The 24,983-nt window shown below is 40.8% G+C and overlaps 1 long non-coding RNA gene across 1 annotated transcript; it reads right to left on the minus strand.

The window, feature by feature from the left end:
• Positions 1–1,799: 1,799 nt before the first annotated feature.
• Positions 1,800–23,514, minus strand: LOC125313716. The gene is made up of 3 exons (XR_007197307.1): positions 23,504–23,514; positions 10,393–10,401; positions 1,800–2,094 (listed from the first exon to the last, which is right to left on the minus strand). It is a non-coding gene; the product is annotated as an uncharacterized LOC125313716 (long non-coding RNA).
• Between the last annotated feature and the right edge of the window lie 1,469 nt (positions 23,515–24,983).

Consider the following 24,983-nt stretch of genomic DNA (forward strand, 5'->3'; position numbering starts at 1 on the left):
TCCATCGGATTTACAAGTCAAGCGTCCTACAAATGAGATAGCGGCAATTTTGCCCGCACTTTTTCTAGTGATGCTTTTACCACCAACAAATTTCTATGTTCTCTCTCTCTCTCAACACATTGCTTTGCAAGAGGTGTCAATGGGCTGGGTCTCCTATAAGCCCGACCCGACCCGAAATCAAAAAACACCAAACTCGGCTTGGCTTGGCTCAAGCCGACTCGATACCCAAATCATATACTTTCAAGATATTCGGATCGGGTTGGGTCTTCCCTTTTTTTTTTTTTTTATGGTTATCATAGCCTCTTTGAAAGAAAATATGTAAGTTTGCATATCAGCAGTATTAGTATATTTTGAAGACTTCGAATCACCATTAGATGAAATTTCCATTGTAGATGCAAGATTAAATGAAATTCCCATTATAGGTGCAAGAAGTACAAGTCACAAATAGGCCCCATGTGGCTCCATTCCATAACCATGTGGGTGTGGTGGTTTAGCAGTTTTTCCTGACACCCGGTTCGGCTTTCCACAGTTGAACATCTTACATGATTCTGACCCATGACCTCATCTGAAAATGGAGAATTTTGCAAAACATCTCAATCAAAATGAATACAAGTAGTATCTTTCTCAGAGGAGATCACAAATTTTGGCTTACACAGCTATTGGTTTACTCATTGAGACATTTGAGGCGAATTCCATCACAAGTTCTGGTTTACACATAAGATTAATTGTGGAATTAACGCCCAAGTAAATCCCCTTTCAGCAGGATGAACAGAAAGCCGACATTTGATCAAGCAATCTTAACTTTAAACACGAATTCATTTCGGGGAGAGAAATGCCAATAATCCAGAGTCATCGCCTGAGAGGGAGAGCACCATGTGCACATTGTCGAAGACCAATTCCAGAAGCAATGGCTCGACAAGTTTCTATGAATTGGACTACGAATAGAAAATACGTAGGCATCAGATCAATCCAAGTAAGCAATGCAATGCAAGCCAACTCAGAGCGTCCCACAACCAATCTCAACAACACCGAGTCAGGCTTAAGGTGCAGAGCCTCGGCGAGAAAGTCAACCACGTCTCGACCCCCTGCCCAAGGCTCACCGTAGTAGCTGCGATGCTCTTCGACGAGAAGCTCTCCACGACAAGGAAGGGCAGTATGGTTGCTTGAATCTCGCTCTTCGTAATGTGATATGCCCTCGAATCTGGAAATTGGAAGACAATGTTCATATCTTTGAGAGCATGATGCATATGTTACAAATGAAAGACAATGTACGGTAAAATATCCACCAGGTGCAAGAGATTCCTTATGGAAAAATGCGTATTTACGCTAAAATCAGCATAGTGATTATACGTGTGACATACTCCGCGAAGATGACACAGTTAACACAAAAGTGAGTAATCCACTTTGAAGTTTCAGATAAAAACTCCATCTTATCTTTCATCGAGTTAATTACACATCAACGAGAATAGAAAATACATAGGCATCAGATCAGTGCACAAAAGAACCTGCATTGCAAAAATGACAAGTTAATGAAGCATGACGAAGAACCTTCAGGGCAATTGAATTTGGGTTAAAATGAATGCCTCCTTAGATGCTCACCTTGCGGCAGACGACGAAAAAGTTTGTTACAGTTCCTTCAAGTATATATGATCACCATCATCTGAGAGCATTAGCTCAGTCACAGAAGGAGGCCTCAATTTCTCCAGTGGCTTCCTGCGCCTGCCGACGAAATGAAACTGGCCTAAGATCCACATGAACAAGAAAGGTTGTCGGAAACCAATACCCAAGAACCGTCGCATTTTGCAGTCGAATCAACATTAGCAACTAAGAAACTATCCACCATCCCAACAAGCCAAACAAACATAAACAAAACATTGAAAACAAGCACCAGAATCAGAAAACAAACAATATACCAGATAAGAGAACTAAGATGAAGGGAAAAAAGGATGGCTCTGAAAATGAAAGGACTCACTACCCAACTCTAGCTAAAACATAAATAAACCAAATGGGCATAACCAGATCTGCATTTTGAACATGCTCGGTAAAGGGGAAGGACAAACGCGTTAGAAGCAGCCATAACTCAGCAAAAAGAAACTTCGAAATGCAACGACTCGCTGCCAATATAGTCCAGACCTCAAAACCTCACGACCCAGATTCACCATTAGTTCTTATTACCCAAACCCAGATTGCGTATGCACGAGAAAACAGGAATCTGAATGCACACAGCATCGAATCAGGAAAAACACAGATCTCCAACACGCCAGGCACTCGCGCGAGGGAGGAAGAAGAAGGAACGATGGAACTTGAAGAGATCCAGAAGCTAAGAAGCACGGACACGTGCAGGAGGTTGCCGCGTCGGTGTCGAACATGTGTCCGTGTGGGACACCGACACGCGTTCGACACAGCCCGACACGTGTCCGGCGTGCAGTCAATGCACCGGACGTGCCTTTGACATGCGTGTCAGCCGTGTCGGACACGCAGGGTTCATTTAAAAAAAAAAAAGGAAGAAGAAGAAAAAAGATCATATCGGAGGAGCAGTAAGCATTGGGGATGGCGAGGATGGTGACAGCGGAATGCTGGGCCACATCTGAGGCGATCCTAGTGGAGAAGAACGATGAAGGCAGAGAGCTCCGGCAAGCCGTGGGGTTGCAGGGAGGGTTATTAGAAAACCATAAAGAGGACGCAGATCGGAGAAGCACGTCGAAGAAAGCAACCGACCGACCTAACACGATCGAGGATGAGGTCAAGCAACTTTGAAGCCTCTTTCGGTAAAATAATGGTCAAATGGGATGAACAAAGGAATCAGACTCTGAGGCGTGATAGCACTTTCTTTAAGGAATTATTTGCCCCATAACGTTGCTAATGGTTTCCAGCAAAAATCCTCCACGATACAACAGAGTCTTAAGCGAGAATATTAGATAGCAATTCTAATATTTCTCCGAGAACTCTCTAGGAAACAATTAGAAATGAAGGCTGTATTTCTCTTGTTTGAAAGGACGAAAATTGAAATTAGAAGTTGTGAATAATGAGCAGAATAATTGAATATATAAAGAGCAAAGAACACACATTTTCGCGTCCGAAAATGTGTTAATTCTCACATACCTTTTCATTGTTCGAAACAGTTTTTTGTTTAAAAATTGCAACTCTTCGTGTCTAATAACCGATAGTTCAAACATATCTATTCATGTTCGAAACTATACGTTCAATCACACCTTTTCATGTTTGAATCGGTAGTTATTTTCGAACAGACACAAATACTCCAAAAGTTGTAAGAGTGTTTTAGAAAATAACCACTAATTGAATAGACACGCATTTTCAAAGGTTTTAAGAGTGTTTTAGAAAATAACCTCCAATTGAATAGACACGAGCTTTGTGTCCTTTCATCAATTGAACAAATAAAATAACTGTCAAGTGGGACAAGACACATCTTCGTTTGTTTTACAAACAAACCACCAATAATCCCCCACTTTGTTTGTAAAACAAAATAAAAACAATAAATTTTTTTTAAAATACAGCCAACATTTCCAAGAGATTAATATACCTACATAAAAGTCTCTTTCGAGTTAAATCTTTATTTAGTGTAAGTATCTCAAAACTCTATCAAAGTTACAAGTAGCTTGGCTTTAAACTTGTTGCTCTAAATAATAGAATCGGACATAACGCACATATACTGACCTCTTGTTTCAACAAGAAGTTCATAATTACTTAGCACTATTATGGCCTTATGCTTGTTCCTGTTTCATAAGCTCTCTAGAAAGTAACCCCAACTTTCATAAGAAGCGGCACCATTTCTAAGCCCATATAAGTGAAGTATTATCACGTGTTTCTGTTACTAATAAACACCCTACTAAATCGTATTATACTTCATTAAGAGTATAACTCAGCCTCTAAAACGTAACAGGCGATACCGACTTCTCATAGCTGGGCTAATGTCGGTATCAAACAATCACTTTCAGTAACTTGTTTTTACCTATTAAACCTTATAACTAGTGATGTGCTAGTATTAGGTCGGATTACCATTACTGGTAATTTTAATCAAAGGGTTTCGGGCACATTTCTTTTGAGGTTACCTTTACCACATTTCTTGGAAGAGCCTTCGGAAAGGGATCCGCTAGATTCTTGCTTAACCTCACGTAAACAATTGTTATGGTACCATCATGAATCAATTGTTTCACGTATTTATATCTTAGAATGATATGTCTAGACTTGCCATTATAAATGCTACTATAAGCCTTTGTTAAAGTAGCTTGACTGTCACAATGAATAGAAATAGGAGGCATAGGATTAGGCCATAATTTGATGTCCATCAACAAATTTCTTATTCATTCACTCTCTTTCCCACTTGCTGCTAAAGTAATAAATTCGGATTCCATAGTTGATTGAGCTATGCATGTTTGTTTCTTGCTCGCCCAAGAAACAACACATCCACCTAACGTGAAGATCCATCCAGAAGTAGAATGTTTATCTCCCACACTAGAAATCCAACTAGCATCGGTGTATTCTTCTAACACCGCCGGATAATTGTTATAGAACAATCCCAAATTTTTAGTTTTCTTAAGATAACAAAAAATTCTAGTAATCGCATTCCAATGTTCTATATTTGGATTGCTAGTGTATCTACTCAACTTACACATGGAAAAAACAATATCAGGTCTAGTACAATGCATCGCATACATTAAAGACCCTATAACACTCGTATATTCAAGTTGTGCTACTGCTCTACCAGTATTATAATTTAATTTGACGCTAGTACATACGGAGTACTTGTTTCTTTGAAACCAAGATGTTTAAATTTATTTAACATTTTCTCAACATAATCACATTGGCTCAAGGAATAACCTCCACTATGTTTTTTAACTTTAATACCTAAGATAGTATCTACTTCGCCCAAGTCTTTCATTTTGAAATTTGAAGTTAGATACTTCTTAGTCTCAATGACTCCAGCCATATTAGTTCCAAAGATAAGCATATCATCAACATATAAGCAAACTAGAACACCATAGTCTTTAGTGAATTTAGAATAAATACATTTATCAACACTATTATGCTTAAAACCATTAGATAATATGACTGAATCAAATTTCTCATGCCACTGCTTCGGTGCTTGCTTAAGCCTATAAAGAGATTTGACCAATTTACATATTTTCCTCTCATTTCCAAGAAGAACAAAACTCTCTGGTTGTTCCATGTAAATTTTCTCATTTAAATCTCCATTCAAGAAAGCAGTTTTAACATCCATTTGATTAACACAGAGATCATAAATGGATGCTAGAGCAAAAAGAATTCGAATAGATGTTATACGTGCTATAGGAGCATAAGTGTCAAAAGAATCTATTCTTTCTTTTTGTCTATACCATTTAGCTACTAACCTAGCCTTAAAAGCTTGGACAAGACCGTCAGAATTGTATTTTCTTCTGAAAACCCATTTGCACCCAATAGGTGTAGATCCTTTGGTAAATCTGCCAATACCCAAGTATTGTTGGACATGATTGAGTCCATTTCATCATCTATAGCTTTTTTCCAAAAAGAAGCATCTCTAGAAGACATAGCATCACCAAAACTTTTAGGATCATCTTCTAAATTTAATATTATGGGGTATTTATTTACCACATTATTATTTCTGTCTCCTTCTACGAGGAAAACATGAGTGATAAAATCTGGACCAAAATCCTTTGATTTTCTTGCTCTTTGATTTTCTTGCTCTAGTGCTTCTCCTAGGTTCAATTATGATTTCAGAATCATTTGTTATTTTCTCATGAGAATTTACGTGTGTTTCTATGGGTTCTGAATTATTTGTATCTTGTATTTGAGCATTATTCTCAATAACTTCAAAATCCGTAGAATACTTATTCTCGAAGAATTCAACATCTCTTGATTCTATAATGACATTTGAATCTAAATCAAGAAGCCTATAATCTTTACTGTTCTCAGCATATCCAAGAAATACATTTTTCATAGCTCTAGGACCAAGTTTTGTTCTCTAAGGATCCGGTATTCGGTAATATGCCAAACACCCCCACACTTTAAGATGTGACAAGTTTGGTTTTCTGCCTTTCTAAACTTCATATGGACTGATGTTACTTTTCTTGGATGGTATCCTATTATGAATATAACATGCAGTAAACAATGCCTCTCCCCAAAGATTAATTGGTAGTTTTGAATTCGAAAGCATACAATTAACCATTTCTCCTAAAGACCTATTCTTTCTTTCAGCCAAACCGTTTTGTTGTAGAGTGTACGGTGTCGAAACTTGATGAATAATACCATGTTCTTCACAAAAGGCTGAAAAATCATTTATGAAATATTCTCCGCCTCTATCCGAACGTAGAACTTTAATTTTCCTTTCTAATTGATTTTCCACTTCAGCCTTATATTTTTTAAACATAGTAAACGCCTCATCCTTTGATCTTAGGAGATAGACATATAAGTATCTACAGTAGTCATCTACAAAGGTAATGAAATACCTTTTACCACCACGAGTTATCATGCCATTGAATTCACATATGTCATTATGCACTAAATCTAATAAATTTGAATTTCTCTTAACACTAGGAAATGATTTCTTTGTTAACTTGGACTTAGCACATATTTCACATTTATCAAATTCTCCATTAAAATTTATCAAGTTTAACTTTTTCATATTCTGTAAATAGCGAAAATTTAAATGTGCCAATCGACTATGCCATAAATGAGGAGAATCAATAATGTAAGCAAAAGACGCAATATTATTATTGATACTCAGTTGATACATGCCATCATTGGCGTAACCCTTTCCCACAAACAGCCCATTCTTTGATAGGATAACCTTATCGGACTTAAACAAAACCCGAAATCCCCTTTTACAAAGCAGATCAACAGAAACCAGATTTCTCCCGATTTCGGGTACAAATAGTACATTAAGAAGAGAAATTTTCTTTCCAGTAGTAAAATCTAAAATGATCGTGCCTTTTCCAGCAACCTTTGCAAGAGTTTTATTTGCCATCTCAACCTCTTGAAGATGCACTTCAACAATCTCTTCAAAGTGCTTGAACATTGATCGATCCTTGGTAGATTCAATAGTGGCAGAATTGACTTCGGAAATCATGGCTATAGAATCCTTAATCTTTTCGGAAATATTCAAGTTCGAAAACTTGGTTGAAACCATGGTCACGTAGTTCTCTTCAACCATATTTGCATCTACCTTAACTGTTGAATCTTGTCCTTGAATGTGTTATTACGGTGTCTGCACTCCTTTGCATAGTGACCCTCCTTGCCACAAACAAAGCAATAACTCTTTTTCTTCTTCCGTAGCTTCTTAAAATTCTGCCCTTTCTTGCGTTTCAAGTTTCGGTAGGTTTTGGACTAAAATCCATTTCCCTCCACAGAATTCACTTTGGTATCATACAAAACAGATTTATCACATAAACGTGACTCTTCCTCAATGCAAAGATGTTTTTGAATTTGATCCAAAGTGATGTCCTCAAATTTATGCAGCATCCTTTTTCCATAATCTTTCCAACTATGAGGCAATTTTACAATAATTGCTCCAACTTGAAAAGATTCTGGAATATTTATCTTGAGAGCACGAATTTTATTGACCAGTACTTGCAATTCGTGGACTTGTTCCAATAAGGGTTTAGTATCAACGAACTTGAAGTCAAAATACTTAGCGATCATATATTTGTTCGTACCTTGCTCCTCTGCTTTATACTTGAAGTCGAGCGCATTTCATATTTCTCTAGCAGACTTCATCTCAGTGAACAAGTCATAGAGACGATCGGATAACGTGTTCAGTATATAGCCTCGACAAAGCAATTCGTCTTCTTCACGTTTCTTCCTCTCCTTGTTGACCCTCTCAACATCTTATGTACTAGGTTCTCCTCTTTCAGTGGTAGGCACCGGATCCTCTATATGCATTTAATTGGGGTCGAGGATATAGGAAATCTTCAGGATAGTGAGGAGAAACATCATCTTATCTCTCCAATGAGCGAAATTGTTGCCATTGAACCGATCCAGTTTCACCATATCCTGGTTCATAACCTTTATTGATTCTGACTCCATTGTTGAACGAATAATTCCTTAAAATTTTTGGTAAAATAATGATCAAATGGCATGAACAAAGGAATCGGACTACGAGGCGTGATAGCACTTTCTTTAAGGAATTATTTTCCCTACAACGTTGCTAATGGTTTCCGGCAAAAATCCTCCAGGATACAACATAGTCTCAAGCGAGAATATTAGATAGCAATTCTAATATTTCTCCGAGAACTCTCTAGGAAACAATTGAAAATGAAGGTTGTATTTCTCTTGTTTGAAAGGACGAAAATTGAAATTAGAAGTTGTGAACAATGAGCAGAATAGTTGAATATATAAAGAGAAAAGAACACGCATTTTCGCATCCGAAAATGTGTTAATTCTCACATACCTTTTCATTGTTCGAAACAGTTTTTTGTTTAAAAAATGCAATTTTTCGTGTCTAATAACCGATAGTTCAAACATATCTCTTCATGTTCGAAACTATACGTTCAATCACACCTTTTCATGTTTGAATCGGTAGTTATTTTCGAACATACACAAATACTCCAAAGGTTGTAAGAGTGCTTTAGAAAATAACCACCAATTGAATAAACACGACCTTTCAAAGGTTGTAAAAGTGTTTTAGAAAATAACCGCTAATTGAATAGACACGAGCTTTGTGTTCTTTCATCAATTAAACAAATAAAATAACTGTCCATTGGGACAAGACATCTCTTCGTTTGTTTTACAAAGAAACCACCAATAGCCTCTTGGCGAGAGAGAGAATGGAAGATGAAGTGATGAGAGAGAGAAAGTAAAGAGAAGTCTAGGGTGTGGTGCTTGGGGGGGGGATGGGTGGTCGTGATGGAGCTCGTAAAGGGAGATACTTTGTCAAAACGAACCAACTTATACCCCGATCGCTTAGGCATTCTTCTATCTTCGTAAGTCTCTTTTCCCCTGCTTCGGTTTTAATTCCAAGCCTTTCCTTCCTTTCCTTTTCTAGGTTAATAACCACAGGTGTTGTTTTAGGCTAAGCATCAACGCTCGGTAGCCGAGTGACGTCCGGAATCGATGGGCATCTTCAAGGTTGCACCTTATCAATAGTATTAGACGACGATGGATGAATAGAATTATTCGGATCCGGTATCACTGGTTATTTTCCTTGAGAAGTTCATCTCCGTCAGCATGGAGACCAACAATGTCATTTGCATTTCCAAGTTGCCAACCCTCGGGCTCGGTTCTTCTTGTTCCATTCTTATTCTCAAACGAGTCCTAACACGAGTTCGTATCGGTTATGTGAATAAAGAGTAACTGTTTATCGCATCAACAATATTAGGAGAAATAATGGGAAAAGAAAGCATAAATTCTTTCAACCTTATGCCTTCTCGTGATTAATAAAGATAAGAATCTTTACACGAGCCCTAACCTTGCGTGAAAAGTACTTACCAATATTTTTCATAAGAAACTATACTATTGAAAGAAATGTAATCCGTAATAATTACTTTTGGCCAATTCCAAAGAAACCAATGGAATGTACAAAAGAAGTAAAGTGCAATCGCAATGTGTCCTAAATTCAAGGAAAAATAGGATATCCAAATTGAAGTCGTTTACAAAGAACAAAAATAATTCGAACATCTAATCTTCTCTTGAATTTAGAAAACATGAAAGACTTTGTCCAATTACCATAGATTACAAAAGAATGCTGATGACGCAAAAATGTGATACACAATTATGAACCAATTCAATTTCAAATTTCCTTTTGGTGAAATAAGGGTCGAATTTCCTTATATGGCCAAAAGGTCAAATAAGGGTTCCAATCCAAATTTCTTCCAAAGGAAAAATGGAATTGATTGGAAGACATGATCAATTCAAAGTATGAGATGCATGAAAATGAATTACAACAAGTTAAGGGATAGAAATATCTTACCAACCAAACTTGTTGATTTTTTTTTTTAAATTTTTTGTGTTGTGATTTAGGTTTACTAACCGTCCACAAATATGCACATGAGACAAGTGATGGTAAGACCCTAAAAAAAAAAAAGGTATGAAACCTAAGGCCAAGGTTCCTATGATTTGGATATGGCAGATTCGTCCCCAATAGCACTCACCCAAGAGGGATAGAGATCACCAACCGGAATCATGACCGGAAATGAATACGAGAGTCTCAAGTGCAATCAAATACAAGATCTTTTTGTACCTTTTCCCTATCTAACATAAACTTACGGGTGATCGCAATCAGCGTTTGACCATAGGTGTGTACGAATTATCATGATCGTCACAAATAATGCAATAGCAAGCACAACAATTTATATCAAAACACCGCTTCAATAAATGCATATAAATAAACATACATTCCCAACTCCAACTTACAGAAAATAAAGTCAACACGGACTCCACCCCTTATTTCTCCCATCTGCAAAAACATCTAACATAGTGGTTAGCGAACTTACCTTACCGAATATAGCATCCGCAAGAAAATCAAGTCAGAAAAATCATTCAACTTTTTAGTCGGCTCAAATCCACCAAAGGTTTAAAACTAGTCCCCAGCAGAGTCACCAAGTCTGTCGCAACCCTTGTCCGGAGCAGAGCGGGAGGAGGAGTTTAGGGGTGATTACCGATTTCTAAGGATCTGTGATGATCCATAGGTTGGTTTAGACTCTCCCAAGTTCTCACATTGCGCAACAACAGGATTTAAAGCGGTTTCAACCTTTGGTGTGATCATGTGATATCTGCGTAGGTGTACATACTTTGGAGTCTCCACCAATCTTTGGGAAAGGTAGATCGAAAATCTCGTCGGGCGGTGGGAGAAGTCACACAACTTAAACAGAATTAGAGATTTGCGAATGGGGACTTCGTTACGCCAATGTTTCTATTGACACCCTTTCAATACCTAAGTTGAATGATTTTCTTAACTATAGATTTCATGCAAATGATTTGCATGAGGAAAGCTCTAAAACTTAAGAGTTCATGTAGACGAGAGTATGTAGCATATCAATCATAATCAATGAAAATAAATGTGCAAATAAAAAATTTAGGTATCATGCAAATAAAACACATGCAGTCAATATATGGCATCCCTAGTAAAGCCATAATGGCTTAGAGAATGGGTGTTTGGAATTTGGAGTTTGGAAGGAGTTTGGATAGATTTGGAGGCAATTTGCTCATAAGGGGCAAATTGTCATTTTGAAAAAGATTTGGGAGGATTTGGAGACAATTTTTTCATGAGGGGAAAAATTGTAATTTTTCAAAAGATTTGAAATCAGAATTGTCAAAAATAGGATTGGCTAGTTGAATATGCCCATTTCTCAATTTCTGAGATTTTTCGGGATTTTTTTGGATTTTTTGGAATGATTTGTTCATGAGCGGCAAAATCATCATTTTAGGAAGAATCGGAATGCAAAATCATAAAAAATAGGATTTGCCAATTAAAATGGCGCATTTCCTAATTTGTGATATTTTTTGGGAATTTTTAGTATTTTTTAAAAAAAAATTACCCATAAATGGAAATTTTGTGATTTTGGAAAGAACGAGAGGGAAAAACCGTCAAAAATAGGATTGACCAGTCAAAATGACCCATTTTCTGATTTTTGAGGTTTTTCTGAATTTTTAGGAATGATTATTTATTTTTTTATTTTATATTTTTTTTATTGAAAACATGGCACCCGGCCCAAACCATATGGGTCTCGGGTCTACGATCAAAACTATGTAGTTTTTATGTTTTTTATTTAAATTTTTAAATTTTATTTTATTTTTAAATCATTTTTATGATTGACAAAAAAAATCATTTTATGAATTGTTATTAAAATTTAATCCTACGCTCCATAATTGACAACACATCAAGATATCAACCGTTGGATCATAAAGAAAAATTTTAATTTTCAAAAAATGGATTAAACGGGTGCAATCAAAATGCGTGATTAAACTTGGAACACACGATCATCAAAAGATTTTCATTTTCAAAAAATTGAATTTTTGAAAAATGATTTTTTTATTCCCAAAAAATCTCAACACGTGGCTGTTTCTCCACCGTCCGATTGAATATATTTTTTTATTCAAAAAAATCCATTTTATATATATATATTTTTTTTTGTCGGACATTTTTTATATTCAAAAAATCAGTTTTTTATTTTTATTTAACCCCGGCTAATCCATGTGTGTGCCACGTGTGCGCCATGTGGCACGTTGCTTGTCTTTTGACCAGTCAACCGGTCAAACTGTCGCCGATGGGGACTGCCAGTAAAGTGTGATTCCCGGCGATTCCGCCGGCAAATCTGCTGGAAAACCCCAAAAATGACCGAACGGTGCCCTTTTTCACCTAAATTGATCTAGGTCACCCAAAATATCATCCTAAACCTAAGTGTGACCAAGCCGATGTCGCCCGACTCGAGCTCTCTAACAGCCCGCCATAGTTTGGTAAAATTCTCCGGATTCCGGCGACGCCCATATCTCCGTTTCAGCCACTCGTTTCGCATTTACTAGCCTTAACTAACATCACAAAGGAGTTTTAGGACTTACCTGAACAAATTCAGCCAGCAACGATCGTCTCTTGGCGTTCACGAATCGTGACTCCGGTGAAGTCCATACGGAGGTTTAGTTGAAAGATTTTGACGTGAATCAATGCACAAAAAGAGGAAGGCTAGGCTTAGTAAAGTCTCTAGATTCAAATCTAATCGTGAATGGCACATATAGAGTGATCAAAACCCCGCACTGAAATCAAACATAGCAAAAACGCTTCCAGAGATTTTTCATCCATAGTGGGGAGCGGCTTAAAAAAAATCACTAAATCACAAAAGAAATGGATTTTCGATCGAAAATGAACCAAAAGATCACTAAAAAATGACTAATGAATACTCCGCGAGGTCTTGATGCATCCGGATTAGCTCCATTTGGTCAAGAACCAAATCGAGCTCATAGCCATAGTAGCCTCGAGTGAAAACAGAGAACATATGCGGGGAGGTGATGGAGCGGCTCTGTGGCCGTGCGGCGGCGGCGCGGTGGCTCGATGGTGGCTCCGCTCAATCCCGATTTCTCTCTCTCTAACTCCCTTTAGCTCTCCGTCGAAGTCCCTCCGGTAGAACTCCAACCGAACCTCCTCTGGTGTGCACTAACAGATTGTTTTTTTTTTATTTTTTATAACCGAGGTATTCGAGCCGGCTTGCGCGCATCTCGACTACTCCTCGGGAGAGACTAACATAGCAATTCACCGCTATGGCCCTTCACTTAAATTACAGGTACTCAATGCGCCCTAACCAACCGAACCAGCTATGAGTGGGTCAAATTGTTCTTTTAACATCCTGTAACGGAAAAGTTTTCGTTCCGAGTTTGTCACGCCAGCTGGAACCGTCCGTTGGCCGTCGGGAGTATGTGGGTTGTCCATCGGTAGTCACTCACGAGTTGGGTCTTGCAAATCGAACGCCAATTTTGCTCAATTGCTACCTGGATTTTCCCGCACGTAAAAACCGGACGAAAACCGGTTCCGCAAGCTTGCTCAAGTCAACGGGCTAAGTGGGTCGGGCTGATCCCACCCGGTTGACCCATTTTCACAAAATTCGCTCAATTTAGTGTCTTATCGTCCAAATTTCGAAAAGTTAAAGTCATAGTCGGATTCTATAGCATGTATTTCATCTAGGACTGAAGATTTAGGGTTTAATTGATTCAAATTGATGAAAATCCCCTCATTCAAAGTTTAACCCGAAAATGATTTTTGAACAATTCAAACCTTAAACGACTAAATCAAACCGATTCAGCTCCACCAATAGATTGGGAATGATTGAAAACTTAGGGTCCTGGTCTTATATTTGAATGAAATTCTTTGCAAAATGATTAATTGCACTTAGAATGAAAATCAAGGATTAAATTGAAAATAAAAAGTGCAATTAAGTCCTTTTCGCCAAAATTGTTCAATTTCTAAAACAATTGGACTGAAATGTAGCCCGAGGTATTAGATAAAAACGTCATGTTTGGAAAATGTGAAAAGAAAATAAAAGGGCTCCAAATGTAATTTTTTTGGCTCGATTTGGGTTTATAAACATAAAGACTTTTGTGACCCCAAATTGAATTTTCTAATTATTAAATGGCCAAAATGAAAATGGATTTAAAATAAAAATATTGGCTATTATTCCATATTTTTGTGGCCACAAATGCTTTTTTTTTTTTGGTAACTTTTCTGTATTTTTCTAATATAAAAAATACTAAAAAATAATTTTGTTCAAAATTGGTTCCTTAGGCTTGGCCAAGGCTTCCAAAGTTGATTTTCAAATTTTATCAAATTTTATCGTATTTTTAATGATTTTTCTAAAGAAATCCCGATTAAAAATCGGGTATCAACAATACATCAACTAATATGATTGTAAAGATGAAACATACAAAGGAACTTGAAAGAAAGTGCTTACATATAGTTAGACCTATCAATTTATATGGTTGTATAAATTCATTTCTTAACACCCATGTATGATAGATAGAGTTGTTACATAATTTAGTTGTGCTCAATCAATAGATAGTTTAAACGTAATATAAATGTTGAATAGGTCATAAACAGGTTTATAATTTACTTAACCTCAATCCATCTCCATGACTTCTTTTATTCTCTCTCATCCTCACTCGATCTTGCGCTCACTACTCCGTATTCTTTCTTGAGTTTAGGTATGAATTTTCCTAAATTGGATTAAATATGAAAGTATTTAGGGAATATGGGATCGAGGCCGGTATAGGTTGGATATGAGTCAAGTCTGATATGAGTCACTAAATTTGCATTATGATAAACGAATCATAAACAGGTTAATGTCCCTTACGTTGGACCATTTATGACTCAACCCGAACTCAACCTAACGCAATAGTTTGATAGGTTTACATATGGTCTTGAGATGGGTAGTGTTAGAATAATAAAAAAAAAAATTGAGAATTATTAAAAGTACAGAACACAACGCTACTCCCTAAGTTAAGGGTTTGAAATATTTAGATACATGTAAACTTACATACAACAAAATTACCATTTCAATAACATTATCCTAATAAAATTAGGGCGGTGCTATTTCCACTCATTGCATGGCTTAAGCACTCCCTTTCACATATACCGACTATAGTACTCCTCGATGTGGGCCCCATTTTATTTTTATTTTTTTGTTTCTTCTTTTTCTTTGACCTTCCTTCTTCTTGATCTCACTTGTGTGGAAGTGTATCACAGACTTCTTCATCTTCCTCCTTCGAGACCTCTATGCACACCAGTGGACATGTTCCAAGCGAAACCTAGATCGGTCCTAGAACCACTTACCCATAATTTTTGTCCGTCATGCTTTCTTCTTCTTGTTTTTTTTTTTTTTTTTTTCTATAGTGTACTTGTTATGATCGAAATGGGAAATTGTCAAAGTCATCCGGTTTCCAAAGACAGCGGAGGAAGCTTTCGGGAGTGCATAGATTAAGTATAGGTATAGTCAAGTCCATGGAGGAGAATCTATGGAGTAGTTGTTGAAGCAGTTATACTCATTTCATGTAGAACAATCAAGAATTGGATGAATGGTTGAACCCATTTGAAATTAGAATACCTCGATGATTTTCATCATTACTAGATTGGAGTGATATGAGAAATCCATTCACGATCTTTGGACTGCTGTTGACACTTAAAATAATCCAAGGGAGACTCGTGACAAACACGTGAGGAAGCGATAATCAGCTACGGGAAGGGACACCGAAGCAGGGAACGTATCAATCAGAAAGGTGTCACGTGTCGGGATAAATTCTGGCGCCACTTCCTTCTAAAACAAGAAAAGCGCGCGGAGGGAGGCCACGATCGAGGCGGTTGGCGATAATCCCCACGAGGTAAAAAGAAAAGGCGCGAAGACCGGGAAACCGTCATCCACGTGGCTTATGGAAAAGAACAAAGCGTGGGGCCAAAGGAAGAAACCGCTCAGCGGTTACCAAAGAGCTTGCCTATAAATACCTCGCAATAGCAAGATACAAACACACACAACAAATCCAAAACACTTGCATTTTCAAAACTAGTCGTTAGCTCTTAACCTTTAGCCTTTAGCCTAGCCTAGCTGTAGTTTTCAGATCCCCGTCGTCGATTCAATTCCGACGAGTATCATATCCAGAGTTAGGTGTCGTCGATTAGATTCCGACGTCTACTCATTAGGTTCGATGCCGTCGATTAAATTCCGGTGTTGCACCCTTCACCCATCTTGTCCAAGGCCGTCGATTCAATTCCGGTATTGTGTCCTACAATTCCCCGTCCAGGTCTGTTGATTAAATTCCAGCATTGTGTCCTATATCATCTCCCGATCCTGTCGATTCAATTCCGGGGTCACGTCGACAGTTGTCACATACATTTACTAGTGCATATTGGGCCGTCGAAGTTATCAAAGGCCCGTTTGTAACGCGCCCTTTTGTGTAAATCTAATGCATTTGACACTCTCTGTCCAAAACCGACCCCGAACTCCTTTTCGGAAAACGAACGGATTAAGTTCGATAAAAGATTCCCGCGTAAGTAACCTTCTTTGGACCAAAGTCAATTTGGGCCTAAAACCCACAACCAGCAAAGCCCCGTCGAAGGATTTCAACGCGCAACAATCTTTTTTGGCACGCCCGGTGGGACCATTGGTGTCGGTTCGAGAGAAGTGCTATGCCACGCACGCGAGGACGTAACAACTTAGACGGTGGTGGAGACGAACCCCGGGAAGAAATACAACGAATGGAGTCATCCACGGCCCATCAAGGGGACGTCGAGGTCTCTCGACGTAACGTTGAGGAGCCAAGGAGAAATCTAGAAATGACGCCTGTCATGCTAACATCGATAAGGCGGACCATCGAAGAAGTCCAGAACGAGTTTGCTGATCACATGGTCCAGCGGATGACCGAGGTTGTCGGGCCATTAATCATCAACACGTATCACGAGTGTGCTGCAGGACAACATGGGATTACAATTAACCCACCTCATGCTCAAGAAGGGAATGGTTTCATACCAGCAGCAAGTGGCGGTTTACCAAGAACAACACCGCCAAATATAGGCCTTGCGGGACAGAATACTCGGCCTTTAGCACCTCCGCGGATTCTGCAACGAGGAGAGGAGTTACCGGCCAACGAACCTAGACCCCCGGTAAATGCAGAGACAGGTATGTTCCCTAGACATCCTATTCGACAAGATATACCCGCCGATATTGTTATGTTTCCGGGACACCCTGTTCGACAAGACGAGAATATTGCTCGTCAGGAGGTAGCTGCCCAACATAATCTTGTCCCTATCAATGAACAACCGGTACCCATGATTATCGAAAATCAGGGGGCAGCGCCCTTTAGGGGGCAATGGTAGGCTAGGGGGCAAGATTAATTACCCCAAGTCAGGGGACAAGGACAGTAGGGACATCGGGTCATACGACCTGGATATCAGCAGATGAATCGGGCCCTACAACCACCAGGTCATGAGCCAATGTTTCAACTTGTTGTGCAACCCATTTATCATCCGCCACAACCTGGATATCAAATGCCATATCAATCGCAGTACCATCAGCCCGTGTTCGACCAGGCACCCGTATACATTGACCCAATGGTAGGATACCGGGCTAATGTTTACCGTAAACCGTACCCAGATTGGATGGATACGATCCCGTATCCAAGAGGGTTTAAAATACCCGAGTTCACACTTTTTTCTGGCGAGGATGATCAGTCCACGTATGAACATATCAACCGTTTTCTAGCACTATGTGGGGATGCTACACATGCGGATCACTGGAAATTAAGGCTCTTTCCATTATCCTTGTCAAAAACAGCCTTTACGTGGTATACCGCATTACCACCTAATTCGGTGTTGACATGGGAGCAGATGGAACGTTTGTTTCATGGCCAATTTCAAAGGGCGGTGTCGAACTTGTCATGAGCGGATTTGTCGACAATGAAGCAAATGACAAACGAGGCGGTCGACCGGTTTATTGCAAGGTTTAAACGGGCTAGGAATAAATGCTTAGTCCCTTTACCGGAAAAGACATTCGGCGAGTTCGCTTTCAACGGATTGAAATTCGAAATACGAGATAGGATGGTGGGGCATCCATGTGCAGATCTATTCGAATTATCCACGATGGCAACGAAGCACGAAAGCCTGCTCAAGGAAAGAGACAAAAGGCATACTCGAAGAGGAGATGTAAGTTTTGTCGAGCCACCCGATTTCGACGAAGAGTCAACGGAGCATGTCGAAGTAGCCATCGCCCAATTAACCATCGACAAGCCATACACTTGCCAAGCATCGAAGCTAGCAAGGATGAAAGAAAAGTCAACTATAATGGCTAAAGCAAAAGAGGCAGTGTACTATTCATTCAATGCGAATAGGGCGGAAGAAATTTTCGACATACTGTTGGCCGACGGACAAATCAGGACGACGGAAGGGCGGAAGATACCATCCAAAGAAGAATTATCGGGGAAGAAGTATTGCAAATGGCACCACTCATGGAGCCATAACACATCGGATTGTTTAGTCCTCAAAAAGAACATTCGGGAAGCGATTCGACAAGGAAAGATCAAATTCGGCGAAGATAAAGGGAAACCCCCGATGGATATGGACGCGGATCCTTTTCCAGTGATGACTAGAATGGTATCTTTAAAGCGATCGAGTAAATGCCATACGTCAACAAATTTATGCGCTCATTGCGGGCGAAAATTGGGAAACATGAGTACACCCGAGGAAGGGTACCAAAAGAGCGGTCGAACTAGTCGGATGGATAAGACGCCTTTTCACATTGAAAGTGCCGGACCTCGAAGAAGTTCCAATCATCGGAGAGTTTATAAGTCATTTAAGCAGAGATACCATGAAGGGGACCCTACAATTGGTACTTTAGGTGAGCCAAGTGGCAAATTTGATTATTACGTAAGCTATGGTTCACCAACCCCACATCCTCAAGAAAGAATCCACTATGGATGGGGAAAGGAGTTCGACAGAAATTTTCGACAAGGCCTTCATGAGCCACATCGTCGACGCACTCTTAAGATACCAAGCAACCCCGTAGAGGGGTCATGGTATGAGGTGACGGAAGATCAAGAAAATGAGAAAATCTTGACCCGAACTCGGAAGAGAAGGGTGCAAAGAAAGAACAGGGTCCGCATACTACGGCAACAGGAGATTCCAACCGGTCATGACTCGATGGCAGCAGCTCCTAACCACGCCAAACTGCGGAGGCCGAGAAATCTGGTTTGGCGACGACGACCGGAAGAGACACACCCAGCTCAAGAAAAAGAAGACAGGGGTACAAAGACACGTAAAACATCTGCGTCCAAATCTCGATTTAAAACCCCCGATAGCGAGGTCAATTTCCCCCTAAGCTCTTGTATGGTACGAGTTAAGTTACCACACGAGTTTCAACTCGAGTCGACCTCGGCTAACGGCGGCGACAAAGAAACGACGCAAGAGAAGGAAGGGGCTCGGTTTTGCTTCAGCGATGAAGAAACCATGGAATTCGGGAAACCCATGGAAGATCTCTCAAATCATTTGAGGTCGCTCAATATAAATGCCAAAATCAACGGACGGCCGATAATGAAAGTACTTGTGGATGGGGGTTCAACGTTAAATCTCATTCCATACCGCTTCTTCAAGAAAATAGGAAGAAATGATGACGAAATAATCCCATCGAATATACAACTGCCTGATTTCACCGGCGAAATTACTCAAGTAAAGGGAGTATATGTCGCTGACCCGACCGTCGGATCTAAAACGTCGAGGACGTCTTTACGTGTCGTCGACGCCGACGCATCTTATAACTTGTTGTTGGGACGAGATTGGATACACGAAAACCAATATGTCCCATCGACGCTTCACCATATGCTGGCATTTTGGAACGGGGACAAAGTCGAATATGTAAAAGCAAATCCCCAGACTTGTATTACCTGGACCCGTATATCCGGCCGGGACAAAGTGATGCCGGATGATTGCCTTCGCATATCCAAGCCGCCTGAAGTGGACCCAAGAAATATTGCATTCTGCCGTTTCGACAAAGGGAGTACCGAATGGATCCCAAGAAAGGAACCGGTGGAACCAATCGACCAGTTTTCCGATGAAAAGTCGGTTATTTGCGCAAAACCTCGCTAAGAGGTACGCGGCCTACGGGGCCGAGCAAAGTGATCAAGCTAGACAGCTTGCAGACGGCATTTTAGATTTTGAAGAATCCCCAATTAAGGAGGACGACAAGGTAATTCAAGCTCAAGACCCACTGGAAGAGGTCAATCTCGGAGATGAGGCCTGTCCTCAACCTACTTATATGAGCCAATTACTCGATCAGCGGTACAAGGTTCAAATGGTAAACCTATTGAGAAAATATAAGGATTGTTTTGCTTGGAATTACCATGAGATGTCGGGTCTTTCGAGGAGCATAGTTGAGCATCGATTGCCAATTAAGAGGGGATTTCGACCACACCAACAGTCTGCTAGAAGGTTCGCTCCCGAAGTAATTCTTAAAGTTAAGGAGGAAATCGAGCGTCTCCTTTCAGCCGGATTCATAAGATCAGCAAGGTATGTCGAATGGTTGTCGAATATTGTGCCTGTCAAGAAGAAGAACGGCAAACTCCGAGTGTGTGTTGATTTCCGAGACATTAATGCGGCTACCCCGAAAGACGAGTACCGGATGCCCATCGCCGATATGTTGATCGATTCGGCATCCAATAATGAAATGATGTCCCTCATGGACGGACATTCTGGGTACAATTAGATATTTATAGCGGCGGAGGATGTTCACAAGACAGCATTTAGATGCCCCGGGGCTATTGGTACGTTCGAATGGGTCGTCATGCCTTTCGGTTTGAAGAATGCTGGTGCTACGTATCAAAGGGCAATGAATTACATTTTCCATGATATGATTGGGGAATTCATGGAGGTCTATATCGACGACGTCATCGTCAAGACGCACCGGGTAAGTCATCTGGACCACCTAGAGCAAGCTTTTGAGAGAATGCGCAAATTTAAATTAAAAATGAATCCTTTAAAATGCGCTTTCGGGATAAAAGCTGGCAATTTCCTTGGTTTTTTGGTTCATCAAAGAGGTATAGAGGTAGACATGAATAAAGCTAAGGCTATTTCAGAATTGCCATATCCTAATAATAAAAAACAGCTGCAAATGTTAATCGGGAAATTAAATTTCTTGCGGCGTTTTATAGCTAACCTCTCGGGAAAAATCGAAGTTTTCTCCCTGTTGCTCAAATTGAAGAATGAGCGAGAGTTTGTGTGGGAAGAGAAACATCAGGTGGCTTTCGACGGGTTAAAAGAGTATCTCATCAAGCCACCGGTGTTAACGCCACCAAAGGCGAGACGGCCATTGAAGTTGTATTTATCGGCCGCCGATACAACGATCGGGAGTATGCTGGCTCAAGAAAACGACGAAGGGAAAGAGCAGGCCGTGTACTACCTAAGTAGGATGCTCAACGATGCCGAGACGAGATACACGTCCATCGAAAAACTATGTTTATCATCGTACTACGCCCGTACAAAATTACGACATTATATGTTGCCGACTACGGTACATGTAATTTGTAAAACAGACGTGATTAAGTACATGTTGTCCAAGCCAATCATTAGGGGCCGGATTGCAAAATGGGCGTTCACTCTAATAGAAATCGATCTGATTTATGTGCCGCTCAAAGCGGTGAAAGGGCGGGCAATATCCGATTTCATTACCGAATACCCTTCGGGTTTAAAAGTCGAGGATGATGAAAATTATCCGGGTATTGCGCCTTGGATATTATATTTCGATGGGTCGGTGGCATCCGGTTCAGCAAGTGCGGGAATCATGGTTATATCACCTTTTCGACGTAAAACAAAACTCATATTCAGGCTCGACTTTGAATGCTCAAATAACCAAGCCGAGTATGAAGCCCCGATCGTGGGACTGAATGTTTTAATTGACATGGGGATCAGGTCAATTAAAGTGAAGGGCGACTCTCAGTTGGTGATCAAACGGCTAAATGGTGAGTATCAATGTTTGAATGAAAACATTATTAGGCATCACCACCTGGCAAAAGAATTGTTATCGAAGTTCGTCGAATACGAGCTAATCCATGTCAAGAGGAGTGAAAATTCGGAAGCTAATGAATTGGCTCGGATGGCGTAGGGATATCGTATATCGAAGGAACTAGCGGACCACATCATTACTCGGGTAAGGACCTTACCATCAATAGATGCTCGGGTAATGATGATTGAGCGATCTGAAAGCTCAAGAGAAACCAGCGGCCAACAAGATTGGAGAACCCCTTTGGTAAACTACTTGAAAAACCCGGGTTCCGGCAGTAGGGACTTCAAAAGAAAAGCCTTAAAATATCTGCTGATCGACAATGAGTTATATCGAAAGACCATCGACGGACTGCTTCTCAAATGCTTGGGGCAAGAGGAAGCAATGCTAGTCTTGACGGAAGTCCATGAAGGGATCTGTGGTGCGCATCGAGCTGGATTGAAAACAAAGTGGTTGTTAAGGCGACATGGGTATTTTTGGCCAACAATCACCCAAGACTGCATTGATTACGCGAATGGGTGTCAATCGTGCCAAAGGCATGGACCAATCCAGCAAGTATCAGCCGCACCGATGAACCCAATTATCAAGCCGTGGCCTTTTCGGGGTTGGGCAATGGACATAAGGGAAAATTTATCCTCCCTCGTCGAAGAAGCACGGTTTCATTTTAGTGGCCACGGATTACTTCACAAAATGGGTTGAAGCGGCGTCATACAAAAGCGTGACACAAAAAACGGTTAGGGAGTTCATCGAAGGGCGAATTATTCATCGATTTGGAATTCCGGAGACTATCACTGCCGACCAAGGGACAATCTTCACAGGCCAAGAAATACGAGATTTTGCTAAGTCGAGGGGTATCAAGATGATTCATTCGACGCCCTATTACGCTCAAGCTAATGGCCAAGCAGAAGCTTCCAACAAAATAATCATCGGATTGATTAAAAAGCATTTGGAGGACAACCCAAGGGAATGGGACTCATTGTTGTCGACGGTGTTATGGGCTTATCGAACTTCCAAAAGATCAAGCACTGGAGTCGCTCCTTACATGCTAACATATGGACAAGAGGCCGTGTTACCCCTGGAGATTACGGTGCAATCATTAAGAGTAAAACTCCAGGATGGTATGGCTAAAGAGCAGTACGATGAAATGATGTACACCAATATTGATGAATTGGGAGAGAACCGAGCCACAGCATTGGAAAAATTGATGGCTCGGAAGCGAAGGGTTGCCAAGGCTTACAACAAACACGTGAAAGCTAAGCGTTTCGACGTAGGAGACTTGGTATGGAAGATTATTTTGCCTATGAACCTCGACAGCGAAAAGTTTGGCAAATGGTCGTCGAAGTGGGAAGGACCATACTTGGTAATAGACGTCCTCCCAAGGAATGCATATCGAGTAATGGAGATCGATGGAAGAGAACTACAACGCTCGATCAACGGGAAGTATTTGAAAAAATTCTATCCATCGATGTGGGAAATGCAAAGAGAATCAGAAAGCGAAGAGTAAGAAAGATCAATTCCATTCATTCAGTAAAAACTTTTTACAATCTTCCTCCCTTTCCCTCTCTTTCTCTCTTTCTCTTTCCTTCTTTTCCTTTCTCTCTCTCTTCCTCTTGCTCGCTCGCCCCAGTAGGCCCTTACTGGAAGTGCTCCCTAAAACGGACCACGAAGCCTCGCAGCCGGCACTCCAACTTGGCATTCTCTTCTCTCGCGCGGTGATGAGCTTCACCCAACTCTTCCACCGCCGCCTCCGGCTTGTCCTTCTCACTCTCCGGCCGCTGAAGGTGCTCCTTCTGACCATGCAGAAGACCAATGGTAGAGTCCAACATGGCCTTCGGACCCTCCAAAGGGGCCCCAATGGAAGCCAAGGAACGGGTCTCGCGAGCCTCGGCCCGGTTCATGTTCCTCGCTGCTCGGTTTCCTTGGGAGGCCTTCGCAGTGTGTCGGCGCGATCGGGCGGTCGAAAACAATGTTCCGAAGTTGGAAGACGCGGGCGTGAGAGGCATGGAGGGCTTCTTGGACGTTGCAGAGTTCCTTGTGCACCACTTCTCCGTTCTCAATCTCTTCGATCTTACACCAAACTTCATGTTCGGTGAGATCATGCTGAGACATGGTCGCCAGATTCCGGCGAAACTTATCCAGCCCGTAGTCGAAGAGCGTGACAAACTCTTCGTAGTCCGACCGGAACGGGTGGTCGGAGGGAAGATTTTGAGGCGCGAAACGGTTGAGCAGGTTGTGAAGTTTATCAAGGGCTCGCGGTTTCACCACCAGCATGGTGTAGGTGTAACTCAGAAGGGAGATAATCTCCCTCCGGATAGCCGAGAACTCACGGCTGAAGTATGTAGGGGGAGACGAAGCCGTAGAAGAAGAAGCACGCTCCATTAAGGCTTTGAGGAAGTTTTCTCTAAGAATCAAAGGCGGAAGGGTTTGGATGAAGACGCACTCCAGGCAAGTGACCCTATTTATAGATAAAGGCCAATGAACGGTTCGTCCCACGATGCTGAGTATCCGCCCACGACCTTCCGACGATCGAGGCAGTAAAAGTCGGTGGACGGTTATCGAGGCGAGAAGGTATATCGCGATTGGTGAGACACATAAGTAACCATAATGACGTGAGTGGCGGGTTTCCCGCTGGCTATTAACCACGATTAACTGTCATGACGATTTGAATTCGGAAGGAGAATCGGAAACGACGTCTTTCATTAAATGCCGCATGGAAAAAGGATGATCCTGAGAAGATCATGTCATGATGAACTTTGGAGAATTGACACTAAGACCGGCAGTTCAATGATAGACTAAGACGATAAGGACAGGTGGTATTAATATGGAACTAGCAACAGCGGACTACAATACGTGCTGTTCAAGACTTAAGACGAAACTATGAAGTTGCATTTCACTATTGCGGTTGGCGTCAACAATTGCCTCCTTTCGATGACCGGCCCGCATCATATCAAGGTGCGGTGATTCGCAAATTGCCTCTTCTTGTTTGATTGCCTTCAATTGTGCGGATAGTACTTG

Source organism: Rhodamnia argentea, chromosome 2 (genome assembly GCF_020921035.1).
Source record: "Rhodamnia argentea isolate NSW1041297 chromosome 2, ASM2092103v1, whole genome shotgun sequence".
NCBI classification, from domain to species: domain Eukaryota; kingdom Viridiplantae; phylum Streptophyta; class Magnoliopsida; order Myrtales; family Myrtaceae; genus Rhodamnia; species Rhodamnia argentea.